The 15438-nt window shown below is 40.9% G+C and overlaps 1 protein-coding gene and 1 pseudogene across 1 annotated transcript in view; both read left to right on the top strand.

Annotated features, from left to right (window-relative positions):
- Mondo (MLX interacting protein mondo) overlaps nucleotides 1-15438 on the top strand; it is a 451046-nt gene that overhangs the window by 326030 nt on the left and 109578 nt on the right. The window lies entirely within an intron of this gene.
- LOC136885153 (5S ribosomal RNA) lies at nucleotides 1839-1957 on the top strand (annotated as a pseudogene).

Raw genomic sequence — 15438 nt, 5'->3', positions numbered from 1 at the left:
AAATGTTGCAAAGTTAGGGCTGGGAAGAACTGGGAGAAAGGAGACGAGCTGCTCGACTAAGTGGAATGTTCCGAGCTGTCAGTGGAGAGATGGTGTGGAATGACATCAGTAGACGAATACGTTTGAGTGGTGTCTTTAAAAGTAGGAAAGATTGCAATATGAAGATAAAGTTGGAATTCAAGAGGACAAATTGGGGCAAATATTCGTTAATAGGAAGAGGAGTTAGGGATTGGAATAACTTACCAAGGGAGATGTTGGATAAATTTCCAATTTCTTTGCAAGGCTAGGAAAACAACAGATAGGAAATCTGCCGCATGGGCGACTGTCCTGAATGCAGAACCGTAGTGATTGATTGATTGATTGATTGATTGATTGATTGATTGATTCATTCATTCATTCATTCATTCATTCATTCATTCATACAACTTCCCCCATGAGCAGGTTGCCACACGGACAAAGTATGTCGACTACACAGTATTTTGTCTTCTGAGTTATTGGTGAGTTTGCTAGTGTGCCAGATAGAAAGAACAAATAACCATCACAAGGCTCTGGGATAAATTTGAAACGTGTCATGATCTATGGTTCTTTGAATGTTATATGGATGGTTGTGGAGTATGGTTACTGAACCTCGTATTGCGGCGATAGCGATGTCGTGAAGTCGTGTCCGGTTGAGACCGAGAGAATCCCATAGCTGTACGAGAAATTTAGGAATTGTACCTCGAGCTCCGATCATGAGTCCATGGAGATGTTTCTAGGTGATATTTGACGGCTGCCTGGTAAATCGACTTCTTCTCGCTGTCCACCTCTTCAGCCCGGCCAGTGAAACTGTAAAAACTTTTACCAAAATATCAGATTTTAAATGTAATTATTACCGGGTGGGTTGGCCGTGCGTTTGCATTCGAGAGATAGTGGGTTCGAACCCCACTGTTGGCAGTCCTTAACGTGGTTTTCCGTGGTTTCCCATTTTCACACCAGGCAAATGCTGGAGCTGTACCTTAATTAAGGCAACGGTCGCTTCCCTCCCACTCCTAGCCCTTTCATATTCCGTCGTCGCCATAAGACCTATCTGTGTCGGTGCGACGTAAAGCAGGTTGTAAAAATCTAACTAAACAACTAATTATCCTTGTTGCTGTTTCTTCCACCAAACGATCATTTTCGAAACTGAAATTTATAAATTACTACCTACGAAATGTTGTGACCACAGCATCGTACGAGTCATCCATGGATATCATTCAAGTTGCCAATCCCTTTGCATTCCAGAAACTACGCTGCATGATCCAGTTTCTTATGTTGGAAATGCAGTTTTTAAAAATCTAAGAAAATATAGGAACGTATATTTATTTACTTTTCATTTCAATCCGTACAAAATATTTACTTCCGTAATACAATCTATTAATAAATTAATGTTTTATACTCTTATTAGACTAAGTCCTTTAAATAGATGTACGAGGAATACTTAGGTCTAAAATTTGGTACCAATTTTGGTATACATTTTCACCGTTTCTTTAATAATAACTTAGAGGAAATATTTCGTAGATTGCATTAAAGTATCTGCTATACAATTTATTTGAGGGGGTGGGGGCGTATCATATTCGTTCCGCTTCTGGCATTTTCCGTGAGTTTCTTTCGACATCAAAGTTTATAATGTCCATGTTCCGTATTGATGATACTACAGTATAATTATTGTAATCTTCAACACAGTGATTTATATTTATTGAAGTATACGAGTACCAACAGATCATAAGAATTTTGAAGTGTTTTGTTACATCTTCTAGGCAGTGAATTATTGTAAGTATATATTGAATATTGCATCCGAACTATTTTCAGGTATTATGTTTGCCAACGGCCATACCATGTTGAATACACCTGTTCTCGTCCGATCACCGCAGTTAAGCAACATTGGGCGTGGTCAGTACTTGGATTGGTGACCGCTTGGGAACACCACGGGACGTTGGCTCGGTTCCCTTTCTGGAGCAAAAGGGCAAGCCAATTAGTTGTTTAAACGTTCTAACACCTTATGGCTGATGATGGCCTAATATTAATAGGCCGAAACTAGTACTGTGATTAAAATAAATTGAAGTACTAATTTTATATTGTACTAGTGGAGCGTGCTGCTCCGCTGCATTCGTCACAGATAGGTCAGATAACTCATCTTGATTTGCCTGTCTTAATCATATTGTTTTGCCTCGACTTTTTTAGTGGTTTTCTGAACATCTAATGAGAAGCGTGTTATGGTATGCTGCAGTTCGTAGTCAGAATTAATCCATTCCGACTTCATCATGTCCTCTGAAGCCATATATTCGTTGTTGTATCCTGCAGTGCTTGATTTAACGCTTGGTATTGTTTCGTAGAAGGCAGTGGTATTTTTAATCGCAGTTCTTCTATATAGAACGATTGTCTGTGAGCTCATAGGTCAGTCTTAAAGGAGCGTTTTTTTTTCTTTTTTTCACGCAGAGAACTTTCTAAAGATTCATGACCTTTACTTTTCCAGTGCAGCTAGGTTATCCTTCGATAGGTGTTCCCAGATAACGTCTAAGGCGTATGTCATGATGGGGTCTGTTTGTACGTAGACTTTTTTCTTTTAGCAGCATGTAAGTTATTAGGAACGCTCTGCCATCTGTTGAATATATTTGGAAGCTGGGAAGCATTAGAGAATCAAAGAGTGTCTAGCAGGGAATAGTATTCTTTTGTGATCAGAGGAAAAGTATACTTTCTGGCTTGACAGGTGGTAATCAAACATGGCTGCATGCAATGGCATTACTAAGGATGAAAATCACATGTGTTAGTCGCTTAGCAACCTGCTAAGTACAGAATGTATTGCGGGTTAGAGTGAGTCTTCGCCTGCAATTTAATGATTTGATTTTATGATTACTCGAAGTTGGCTGAACTTAGAGACCTATCATTGTCTCATGATTCACCGGCAGGTAATTTCGGAGAGAATGAAACAAAAATGTAGCAAATCGAGCCAGTAGCACGGACGGACGGATTTGCCAAACTTGCTTTTAGTAAACTCTTTCAGTATATATATTGATTAGATGAATTGCCTCATTTATCTATCTATCTATCTATATATATAAAATAAGAGTTTTGTCTGTACATTGCTCAAAATTTGAAAAGAATGGTATTGCTGTATCGGTCATGTCTATAGTAACAAGAAAATGTACCTTATACTTTTCCGTAATTTCTGTCTGTCTGTCTGTCTGTCTGTCTGTCTGTCTGTCTGTCTGTCTGTCTGTCTGTCTGTCTGTCTGTCTGTCTGTATGTACACGCATCACGAGAAAACGGCTGAAGATAATTTAATGAAAATCGGTATGTAAAGTTGGGGGAAGAGCCGCTACAATCTAGGCTATAAATCATTTTATTCACGCTGAGTGAAATGGTAGTTTAGGGGAAGGCCTTAAATTTAATTATCGAATATTTATATTATTAGCGGTCTTATCGATAAATACTATATACCTAAAGTTATATAGAATTCAATTTCCAATCATTTATGTCTTATACATTTTTACAGTACCGGCTCTGATAACACAGATATTAATGAATTTGTGTTTTTGTTGCGAAGTCCATATCAACGCCGAGCTACGAGATAATGGGTTAACAGAATTTAATGAAAACCGCTATATAGAGTCGGGGAGAAGAAACTACAGTCTAGGCTGTAAATAATTTTATTTTCCCCAAGATGAAATGGTAGTTCAGGGTAAGGCGCCTAAAATTTAATTTTAAATACCGGTACCTATGTAATTGGTGCTATCGAAAAGTACGGTACTACATAACAAAAGTTATAGACAATACAATTTCCGATCATTTATGTTTCATTCAGTTTTACTGTACCGACTGTGATAAGAGTGGTATTTCAGAAGGCCTAAAATATCCCAAGCGCTTAACACTGATCAACAATAACTTTACATTGACCATTGTTTGTTGTGATGTTCTTCGTTTCTTATGGTGGCGCTCAACTCCGTTAGATGGGACTAGCAACATACCCGTGCTTCGCTACGGTATTATACTGAAATTTATAATTGAATGCTTAACGTTTCATATCTAATCCGCCGAAATTCGCGATCTGACTCGTTTTCTCAGAGATTACGGCAAAGATCCTCCCATTTTCCAATCTTTCTTTCTAGCAATCGATTTCGTACTTCCCGGGCTAGGTCCAGGTATTCCATCGGTCAGTTGGGTCCCAAAATCCTTGCCATCTTTTGCTGTAAGCATTTTTAACGTGGATCAAATCCTTGAGGAGATCCGGCGTAGTGTTGTCTAGGGTGCCTTGGCGGTACTGAACCCGCGGCCGGACTGAATTCGTAGTCATTACCCGGCCAGGACCCGTTTAGAGCGCGGTCCGCACATTTTCACAACGCTCCAGAACATTATTATTATTATTAGTAGCTGATGTACCCGTGCTTCGCTACGGGATTTTCATGAAGACTGGCTTGGTGGTTTTCCTAACTGAATTCAACATGGGTCATTACAAAAACGTCAGTAGCAATGTAGCGATTGAAAGCAATGTACTCGTGCTTCGCTACGGGCTTCTCAGGAAGACTGGCTTGGCGGTTTTCCTAACTGAATTCAACATAGGTCATTACAAAAACGTCAGTAGGAATGTAGCGATTGAAAGCAATGTTATCATATAAAATACTCGATCAAATGAAAAACTGCACACTTTCTCACTTTCAACGAACAGTACTACGGTGACGATCTAAGAGTCCAAAGTTCCAGAGCTGGAATAACCAGGTCGCAGTCCGCCGTGAACACCCCTCTGTCATTATTCCGTTAAATATACACACTACTCATTCCAACCAGTGACTCAGAGTAGTGATTGAATAGCTCGAATGCTATGATGAACCAGTGTATTACGTACCAGTAATATCAGAAAATTTATAAACCAGAGGAATGGCATGCTAAGGAAGAAAGTTATCTAACTCCCCAGCTACTTCCCGCCAATATACAGGCAGGCTGTTACACTCGGTACGACCAGGCGAGTTGGCCGAGTGGTTAGAGGCGCGCAGCTGTGAGCTTGCATCCGGGAGTTAGTGGATTCGAACCCCACTGCCGGCATCCCTGAAGATGGTATTCCGTGGTTTCCCATTTCACACCAGTCACACCAGACTGTACCTTAATTAAAGCCTAGGCCGCTTCCTTCACACCCCTATTCCTTTCCTATCCCATCGTCGCCATAAGACCTACCTGTCTCGGTGCGACGTAAATCAAATTTTAAAAACCTCGGTACGCTGCAGTAATCCTATCTATCGGGGATGAGAGGAAACAGAAGACAAAAAGCACATCACAACAAACAATGGTCAATGTAATGTTATTGTTGATAAAGTTTATGAACTTTCTATATTGCAGGCCTTCACATTACTTTTCTTTCGACTCTGTGATATTAGGGAGTCTAACAAAATTATTTATATTGTAGACCGTAGTTACTTATTCTCAGACTTTACATACCTATTTTCACTAAATTCTGTTTACCCATTTTCTCGTGACTCGGCGCTGATATGACTTAGTAACAAAAATCCAAATTCATTAAATATCTCTGTGATTATATGCGGTACGGTAACAATGTATAAGACATAAGTGATCGGAAATTTAATAACTTCTTACATAACTACTACTAAATTACGACATAACTAAAATTATGTTAGTTATGTAGTATTTATCGATACCTTCCTACCAGGTATCCCTTGAGAACCTTATTTGAGAAATAAATAACTTATTTGAGAATTACATTTCAGGCCTTCCCCTAAACTACCATTTCACGCAGCGTGAATAAAATAATTTATAGCCTAGATTGTAGTGGTTCATCGCCCGAATTTACATACCTACAGATTTTTACTAAATTCTCTTCAGCCGTTTTCTCGTGATGCGTGTACATACACACAGACGGACAGACAGACAGATATTACGGAAAAGTAAAAATGCATTTCATTGTTACTGTGGACATGACAGATACAGAAATACCATTCTTTTCAAATTCTGAGCAATGTACAGACAAAACTCTTATTTTATATATATAGATTACATTTCAGGCCTTCCCCTAAACTACCATTTCAATCAGGGTGAATAAAATTATTGATGGCCTAGATTATAGCGACTTATTTTCCGACTTTGGATACCAATTTTCGGGAAGATACGACCACTAATATAATAAATATTTGACAATTAAAGTTTAGCCCTTCCCCTAAACTACCAGTTTTCTCAGCGTGAATACAATTATTTATGGCCTAAATTATATCGACTTATTACCCCGACCTTGCATACCGATTTTCATTAAGACACGGCCAATAATAACATAAATATAAATTTCTGGCCTTCCCCTAAACTACCATTTCACTCGGCGTGAATAAAATAATTTATAGCCTAGATTGTAGCGGTTCATCACCCGACTTTACATTCCGATTCTCATTAAATTCTCTTCAGCCGTTTTCTCGTGATGCGTGTACATACATACATACATACATACATACATACATACATACATACATACATACATACATACATACAGACAGACAGACAGACAGAAATTACGGAAAAGAAAAAAATGCATTTCCTTGTTACTGTGGACATGACCGATACAGAAATACCATTCTTTTCAAATTCTGAGCAATGTACAGACAAAACTCTTATTTTATATATATAGATATATAGATTACTACTGCGTACCGAGTATAACAGCCTGACTGAACATTGGCGGGAAATAGCTGGGGAGTTGGAAAACTTTGTTCTTTATTATGCCATTCCTCCGATTCATACATTTTCTGATACTACAGGTACGTAACACACTGGTTCATCATAGCATTCGAGCTATTCAATCCCTATCTTGAGACACTGATTGGAATGAGTAGTGTGCATATTTAACGGAATAATGACAGAGGGGTGTTCATGGCAGTCTGCGACCTGGTTGTTCCAGCTCTGGAACTTTGGACTGTTAGATCGGCACCGTATAACTGTTCGTTGAAAGTGAGAAAGTTTGCGGTTTTTCATTTGATCGAGTATTTTATATGATAACATTGCTTTCAATCGCTACATTCCTACTGACGTTTTTGTAATGACCTATGTTGAATTTAGTTAGGAAAACCACCAAGTCAGTCTTTCTGAGAATCCCGTAGCGAAGCACGGGTACATCAGCTAGTCTACAATAATTGCTTTCGACAGTCAGTTACTCAATTTTTCTTGCTGAACTTGCATCAACTCGTTTCCAAGAATAGATTACTCGGCACGACTTATTTTCATGGGTTGTTAGGCTGATATGTGTCCTGAAGATCTCTGGTTTGGCAAGGCGTAGTTCCAGTACGTGACCTCTTCCTTTTAGATTTTTGCAAGGTGGAATCTGTAGCCTACACTTCCTTACGCTAAATCTTAATAAAACATTCAGTAAACATAATGTTCAAAACACATTCTGTCTGCGAAGTTAAGTTTGGCATGCTCGATCCTCGACAGTTTAACGTGGTATTTGAAGGTGTCAAATGCGTCATTCTTTTGTCGATAGAAATACTGGCACGTAAAAGAACTCCTGCGGGACTAAATTCCGGCACCTCGGCATCTCGGAATACCGTCAGAAGTAGTTAATGGGACGTAAAACCAGTAACATTATTATCATAACGTTAAGTAGTACAATTAGGTAAGAATTATTATTATTATTATTATTATTATTATTACTATTATTATTATTATTGAATAATAACCAAGGCCTGGGTTTTGATGGCGTATTAACGACCAAAAATTATCTAGTATTCCTCAGAAGTTGACGTTTAAGCGAGGGATCCCACTTCTACCGTCTCAAGGTCAGTGTCCTGGAGCGTGTAACTTTGGGTCGGGGATACAACTGGGGAAGAGGACCAGTCTCTTTCCCAGGTAGCCTCACCTATGCTGAACAAGGGCCTTGGGGGACGGGGGGGGGGGGTGGAAAGATAGGAAGGGATAGGCAATGAAGAGGGAACCGCTTCTAGGATGGCTGAGTGGACCCCATTCCAGTCTTCGTAACACTTTTCATATTTCGTAGCAGAGTCGGGAATCGAGCCCAAGCCTCCGGGGGTGACAGCTAATCACACTAACCACTACACCGCAGTGGGGGACCAAGGAAAATATTTACCGTTAAAAAATAGTAAAGATGTGCTTTAAAATCATGAAGGTGTGAATACAGTTTATATATAATAGGCCTACCGAATAATAATAATAATAATAATAATAATAATAATAATAATAATAATAATAATAATAATAATAATAATAATAATAATGTCGATAGCTGGTGAACCACTGCTGTGTATTGGGGTCTTCACAGAAGGTTACTCTGTAGCGCAGCTTCTTGCCAGCAGTTGTGTTCCGTTCAGAACTCCGTTCGAGTTCCTTCTTGTTACGTATTCCGTTTCAAAATACGATAAACCTATTAAATAGAATTTAAAAAATATATATTCAGCATGAATTATCTATCAACACAAGTGAACCCAATAAAACATGGGAGATTTAATTAGACTACACAGCTACACACGAGCTATTCTGTAGCCGATTCCTGTTGCCGAGTGTAAAGGGGCCCTTACCTTTTCATACCCTTCGTGGGGTTTCTCTTTTCCCTCCTGTGGGTGGGTGCGGTAGAATAACACCCACGGTATCCCCTGCCTGTCGTAAGAGGGGCTTTTAACTTGGCAGCGTGGGTTGGCGATCACGGGGCCCTGAGCTGAATCCTGGCATTGCTTCCACTTGTGCCAGGCTTCTCACTTTCATCTATCTTTGTGCCAGGCTTCTCACTTTCATCTATCTTATCCGACCTCAACTCTTGTTCTTTTCCTACTATTAGAACACTCGAGGCCTAGGGAGTCTTTCATTTTTATGCCCTTCGTGCCCTCTTACATTGCCGATAACCTTCATTCTTCTAAGGATTGGACTTCTTCCTATTTCCTCTCTGATTAGTGTTAATAGAGAATGGTTGCCCACTTGTACATCTCTTAAAAGAATATTCAACGAGCGAGTTCGCCGTGCAGTTAGGGGTGCGCGGCTGTGAGCTTGCATTCGGGAGATAGTGGGTTCGAATCCCACTGTCGGCAGCGCTGAAGATGTTTTTTCCGTGGTTCCCCATTTTCAAACCAGGCAAATGCTGCGGTTATACCTTAAGGCCACGGCCGATTCCTTCCCATTCCTAGGCCTTTCCTATCCCATCGTCGCAAGACGTCGGTGCGACGTAAAGTCAGCTGTAAAAAAAAAAAAAAAAGAGGATCTGTTATCTGTCCTATGCCATCGTTACTACTCAGGCAGCACTAGACTTGTTTTTTTTTTTCTTTTTCTTTCTTTTCTGAACCTTGTTACTTTAATTTCCTGCATGTGTTTGTCCGGTCCTTCTCTCGTTTCTCTACGGGGTCGCGTATGTGGTGAGATGAATCTGTTGTGGCGGCTTTTGTGACGGGACGCTCTTCCTGACGTCAACCTCATCAGAGGAGTTAATCGGTGAAATGAATGACGTGATATATGACAGTAGGAAGAGAGAGGGTGAAAGCCGGTGCCGGCACATAGCCTACTCCTGGCGAATAGCACTAAGGGGTCACCAACAGCCCTCACTCCATATGAGCACTGCGGAGAGGTTTGGAAATTAATCCAGGCTTTTGGCACGCAATCTGGTGATTAGAAATTGTGGTGAATTTGTTTTTCGACCAACGGGACTTGAACCGGGTAACCACGGTGTCAGACCGTTTAGAGTTCAACGCCTTCACGATCATGGCCACTAGGCTGGCTAATTTCCTGCATTTTTTTCTTTCTTTTCTGAACCTTGTTACTTTAATTTCCTGCATGTGTGCCTTTTTCACCTAAGTTCCTTGTTCAAGGGGTCCTGCGTTTGAATCGCGGTCTGGTCAGGCAGTTTTACCTAGATCTGAGGACTGTTTCGAGGTCCACTCAGCCTACGTGGTTGCAACTGAGGAGCTATAATCCCTGGCACGTAAACCTTTAAGTCTTTAATTTAAATGGAACAATTAACTTCTTGTCTATATTGTTAAAGACTGTTGTCATTGCAAGAGTAGGTACACTTTTTGGGACATCCTGTGTGTGTTTTTAAACGTTTTTCTCGTTCTGTTGATGAAGGTCGATTTGCCTAAAGCTTCTAACAGCATTCAGCTTCGAGGAATAGAGAAACACGTTGAGCTGTCTTACAGATGGACCTGTCGTGTGAGGACCTGGTGACCTCTGGCGGATTCCTAAGCTGACAAGCGCTGACCAGTGGAAGCAATTAAATGTCTGCGAAATAGCTGGCTGGACTGGTGGTTATGAGGTCAACATCCTCACGGTGGGGTCCTGAGGCGCTTGCGACCGGTTTTAGGTGCTACGCGCCCATTAGCCTAATAAACCAACAAAGTGACCTTTTAACGTCTCCTACTTGTCTTACAATGTATTACTCGCGCCTTTTTCACCAAAGTTCCTTGTTCAAGGGTCCTGCGTTTGAATCCCGGTTTGGTCAGGCAGTTTTACCTAGATCTGAGGGCTGTTTCGAGGTCCACTCAGCCTACGTGATTGCAACTGAGAAGCTATACTCCCTGGCTTGTAAGCCTACACATCAAGGGTACAATGTTACTCTTTCTCTCCCGTTAATACTGTCGCTAACCGTGTAGTTTAGAGACCCTACTTGCCGATACGTCTTCCAGTTACTGCTAATCTGGCACGTTGGTGCTATTACAGTCATGGTTTACTTCGTGATTTGCGAGAATCCTGCCGTATTGTTAAAATAACTAAGTGTTACATTTGCAGGTATAATTAAAGCATATTTTCTTTTTCTGTGGGATTGTAAATCTGTTCGGGTAATGCCAGGTAAGTAGAATTGTGGCAAGTTCGAATAATGCTTTTAATAACGTAGTTACTGTGAAATGGAGAACGTAGCATTTTATTAATTACGGTCTTATATCGTCCAATATTTGCGTATAGAATTCGATTGGAATGGCTAAGAAGCAAGACAAATCTGAAAGATCTCCTCCGAAAAGAAAAGGCTAATTTATTTATCGTATGGCAAGTACTGTATACAAAAGAAAATTTACACTATATACAAGGACAAGAATGTTGGTAGCATTCACATTTAGAAATCAATGCCCTGTTGCTGTAGCCATTCTAAGAAGGGAGGTGTAGCACTTTTGACATCTTGGGCTGGTCTACCATACTTCCTCAGGGGGCACTCCTCAATAATGTGCTGCACTGACTGGAAAGTGGCTCCGCAGTCACAGGCAGGGGATTCTCGAAGTCCTTACTTATGTAGCATGGCCTGTTCTTAAACGGTTGAGTTTAGACCATTGGTGTCTTCAGGTGAAATCCTCGGAGTCCAGTTGTGGGGTCTTAGATGCCGTGGTGTTTCACGCACGCAGAGCACCAGCTTTGACGCAATTTTTCTTGGATATTGAAGTCAGTTATGTCATGCCATATTGGGTTCCTTGATTTAAAACGAGAAGGAAGTAGGTCAGTAAGGACCTCATGGATTGGGGGATTCTGTGGATGATCAGGATGGTGTAACTTTTTCCACTCGCGTGTAGTTGCTTCCTGTCATCTCAGTTCCGGAGGTGGTATGTTACTGATAGTATGAAGCCACAGGATTGGGGTGGATTTTAGTGTGCCTGTTATGGTTCTCATACATTCTTTCAAATGGGCATCGATCTTCCTAGTATGAGCTAAGAAAACAACAGATAGGAAATCTGCCAAATTAGCGACTGCCCTAAATGCACATCAATGTTTGATTGATTGATTGATTGATTGATTGATTGATTGATTGATTGATTGATTGGAAGCGACATTATCTCCTCTATAAAGATCAGTTAAGTTCAGTCCTGTCACGACTTTGGTATGGTTTGCCGATTTAGCCTTTGTGTATTCTTATTGACCTACCGTACGGCATATGTACATGTAATATATTTACTTGCAGGTATTATTACAGCGTGGTTTTTCTTCAGTCCGACAAAGAATAGCATATTTTAAGAAGGGAGCTGAATTATTTACACAAGGCAAACACTGAAGACTACGGTTATAGTAAGGCGTATATCAAAACAAAGGCAGAAACATATAACATTAAATTGAGTGGGGATGAGAGAGAGTGTTTATTTTCTTAATTCCTCATTAAGCCTGAAAATCTACTTAATCATGAATATCTTGATTGATCATTTACTTGGCTAAGGGAACCTCCATTACGGTTACTTACATTTAGGTTACTTTGTTGATGGTTATGTCTCGTGATTCCAGTATGTAACTAATCAAGTACTTATATTTGACGGTGAGATAGCGGCCCCGGTCTAGAAAGCCAAACATAACGGCCAAGCGTATTCGTCGTGCTGATCACACGACACCTCGTTATCTGCAGGCCTTTGGGCCGAGCAGCGGTCGCTTGGGAGATCATGGCCCTTCGGGGCTGTTGCGTTAAGGGCGTCAAGTTTTTATTTTATTTTTCTGTGTTCACTAGAATTAATGATGCAGCATGTCTTTGACCTTATGACATTTCATTCCCCTGTTGATCAGTGGTAGAGTGTCGGCCTCCGGATCCGAAGATAGCTGGTTCAAACCCGGCAGAGGTAGTCGGGTTTATGAAGGGCGAAAACAAGTCCATTCCACACTCCATGTCGTACGATGTCGGCATGTAAAAGATCTGTTGCTGACGCATTCGGTGTTCACCCGTCAAAATGAATTAAAACTCAGCCTTAGACGCCCAAGAGTCGGTTTATTCTGCCCTCCAGCGGGCCTAGAGTAAAGCGGAACATCGACATTGACAAGCAAGCAGCCACATGGCGTCAAATTAATGTGCTTGCACACGGTAGCTGAGACCAGATATTATTATTATTATTATTATTATTATTATTATTATTATTATTATTATTATTATTATTATTATTGTTGTTGTTGTTGTTGTTGTTGAAATTTTAAGAAAAGTTTCCCATTTTTATCTGTTTCTAGATCTGGTTACCCTAATGTAATCTTAATTCGTAAATTTTGTAGGGAGAGATTATTTCTAACCACAAGTAGTGCAATAGTCGGCGCAAGCAGAGTGAGTCTCGTCCAACAAGTGGCCACGGCTCTACCGTGGCTCTACGCCTCTGTATTCGGGAGACGGGACAGGGCTGGACCTCACGACTGGCCCCCATCGTCGGCTGTCCTGAGAATGGTTTTCCATTCTTATGCACTAAGTTGAATTCGAGACAGTTCCTAGTATAGGCCACGGCCACAAACCCTCTCGCCTTCTCCACACATCTCCTTCTCCGATACAAATCTCCTGGTCTAAGAGGCCCGCCTCCCCCTTCAGGGGAGGAATGAAAACTTTTAGTAGTAGTGCGACAGAGCTAATTGAAAGTACAGTCATGTTTAATTAGGAATAGTTCCATTGAGTAATGGTGGAAATTTTGAAAAGTCCATCACACAGTCCTCTGAAAAGTGGGGTTGGCTGGTGGAGGGCATTTATTTTTAAAAGTGTTCAACAGATTTCGTGAAAAGTACCCTGCCTAGCGGTGAAAGAATTCGAATATTTAACAGCTGAATTTACTGGAGTATTAGCCAGTAGTGTTGGTTGTGAGGTAAATGTGAGCGCTAACGTTCATTACTCCCGCCTAGAAAAACAGTATGCGTTCCGGGACAGGGCGTCGATTGTATATGGTCAGCAGTGTGGCGCAAGCTGCACGTGTTCTGTTTTAAGAATGAACCTCTGACCTTAAATAAAGTAGTACATTCGGTAAATTTGGATTAATTCCTAGTTTCAAGAGGTCAGCACTCTATGAACTTTTACATCATTAGGATTTCAGGCTATTCTTATGTAATTTATTTGATTTTTTTCTTTCTATAAAGTTAAGTCACGTGGCTCAGAGCAGTTTTCCTTTATGAACATAACGTTGACAAGTGAGATCACGACATAATAAATTGTTGGCGAAAACTTTTCTTTGTGGTGATATGATAGGGATTACCAAATTTGTCAACCATCAGTGTGTGAGACTTCATACATACCCTCGTATAGTTTGCTTCTTGTACTCTATTTCGTATATGATACTAAATTAATTGGGATTATCAGTACAGCTGAACCTGTTGAAAACTGTTACTACAGTCGAAACCGGTTATTACGACTCCCAAGGGAGCGCCAATTAAGTCATTATAGGCGAGAGTCGCACAAACCATTTTTTTTCTTTTGTTGTTAAAAATGTCATCTATAAATTTTAGGCTGCAAACTTAAGTTATATGGTTAATTAACACAATAACGTTAAAATTTCAAAAAACGTAAGTGAAATAAGTATTATATTTACAACACATGTGAATGGGGGACGCTGACGAAGAATACACCCACGGTATCCCCCGCCTGCCGTAAAAGGCGACTAATAGCGACGATCAAGGGATGATATTAAGAGTCATGTGATTACTTGTGATTAGTACGGTTACCTGCGGAACACCATGGGTCGATGTTACTTGCGACTAGTACCACCTTGCCACGAACCTGCTACGCAGGCGTAGCAGGGGGAGAGATGATACCCCACGTGGCGCGTCCCAGGTGGCGGATAGGGGGGTCCTAACCGGCTTGCCGGCGGACTTGACGGAAATAAAATGCCTATCGCGGATAAAACACACACCCCCTGTAGGTGGGGGAAGCAGACGAAGAATTCACCCAGGGTATCCCCTGCCTGTCGTAAGAGGAGACTAAAAGGGGCGACCAAGGGGTGATTGTCTTGGAACCATGAAACTACTTGTGATTAGTACCACCACGCGGAGAGCATCATGGGTAGCTTTTACTTGCGCGTAGTACCACTATATTAGGTACCAAATAGGTTTGTAATTAGTAGCACACAGGAGCACCGTGCGGTCGGCTTTTGCAGTACCTGTGATTAGTAACACCATATGAGCAGTACCATGGATGATAGCTACCATGGTTCTGCCTTGCCTGTGATTAGTACCCACTATGAGGAACACCACGGAATAGGGGAAGGTCCCTGTGGTTAGTACTCTTATGTGATAAACACCATAGGTTTGCGTTGCCTGTAAATGGCGCCGCAAAGTGAAAATAATGATAATAATAATGTTATATGTTTTGCGTCCCACTAACTACTTTTTAAGGTCTTCGGAGACGCCTAGGTGCCGGAATTTAGTCCCGCAGGAGTTCTTTTACGTGCCAGTAAATCTACCGACACGAGCAAAGTGAAAAAAAAACATAGGTCTGTATTATGTCGAATTTCATAACCTCTGAGTAGTACAATAATGTGTGGAATACCGCAAGTCTCTGCTACTTTTGATTAGTACCGCAACAGGACAAATACCATGGTTCTACTTTGCTAGCGATCAGTAGCGTTATGAGGGGCCGATAACTTGGATTTTCGACCCCCTTTAGACTGCAAGCATCATCGTTTCCGTGTTATGCTATAGCAGCAGTCCCTTGGTCAGTAATCCTATTCTTTTACGTCAGTTTGTGTGAATGTAAAGCATTGCGGGTCGCATCCACTGATTGTTTTAAATTCATGT

The sequence above is a fragment of the Anabrus simplex genome, chromosome 13, assembly GCF_040414725.1.
Source record: "Anabrus simplex isolate iqAnaSimp1 chromosome 13, ASM4041472v1, whole genome shotgun sequence".
Lineage (NCBI taxonomy): Eukaryota > Metazoa > Arthropoda > Insecta > Orthoptera > Tettigoniidae > Anabrus > Anabrus simplex.
This window is presented reverse-complemented; position numbering and strand designations above follow the sequence as displayed.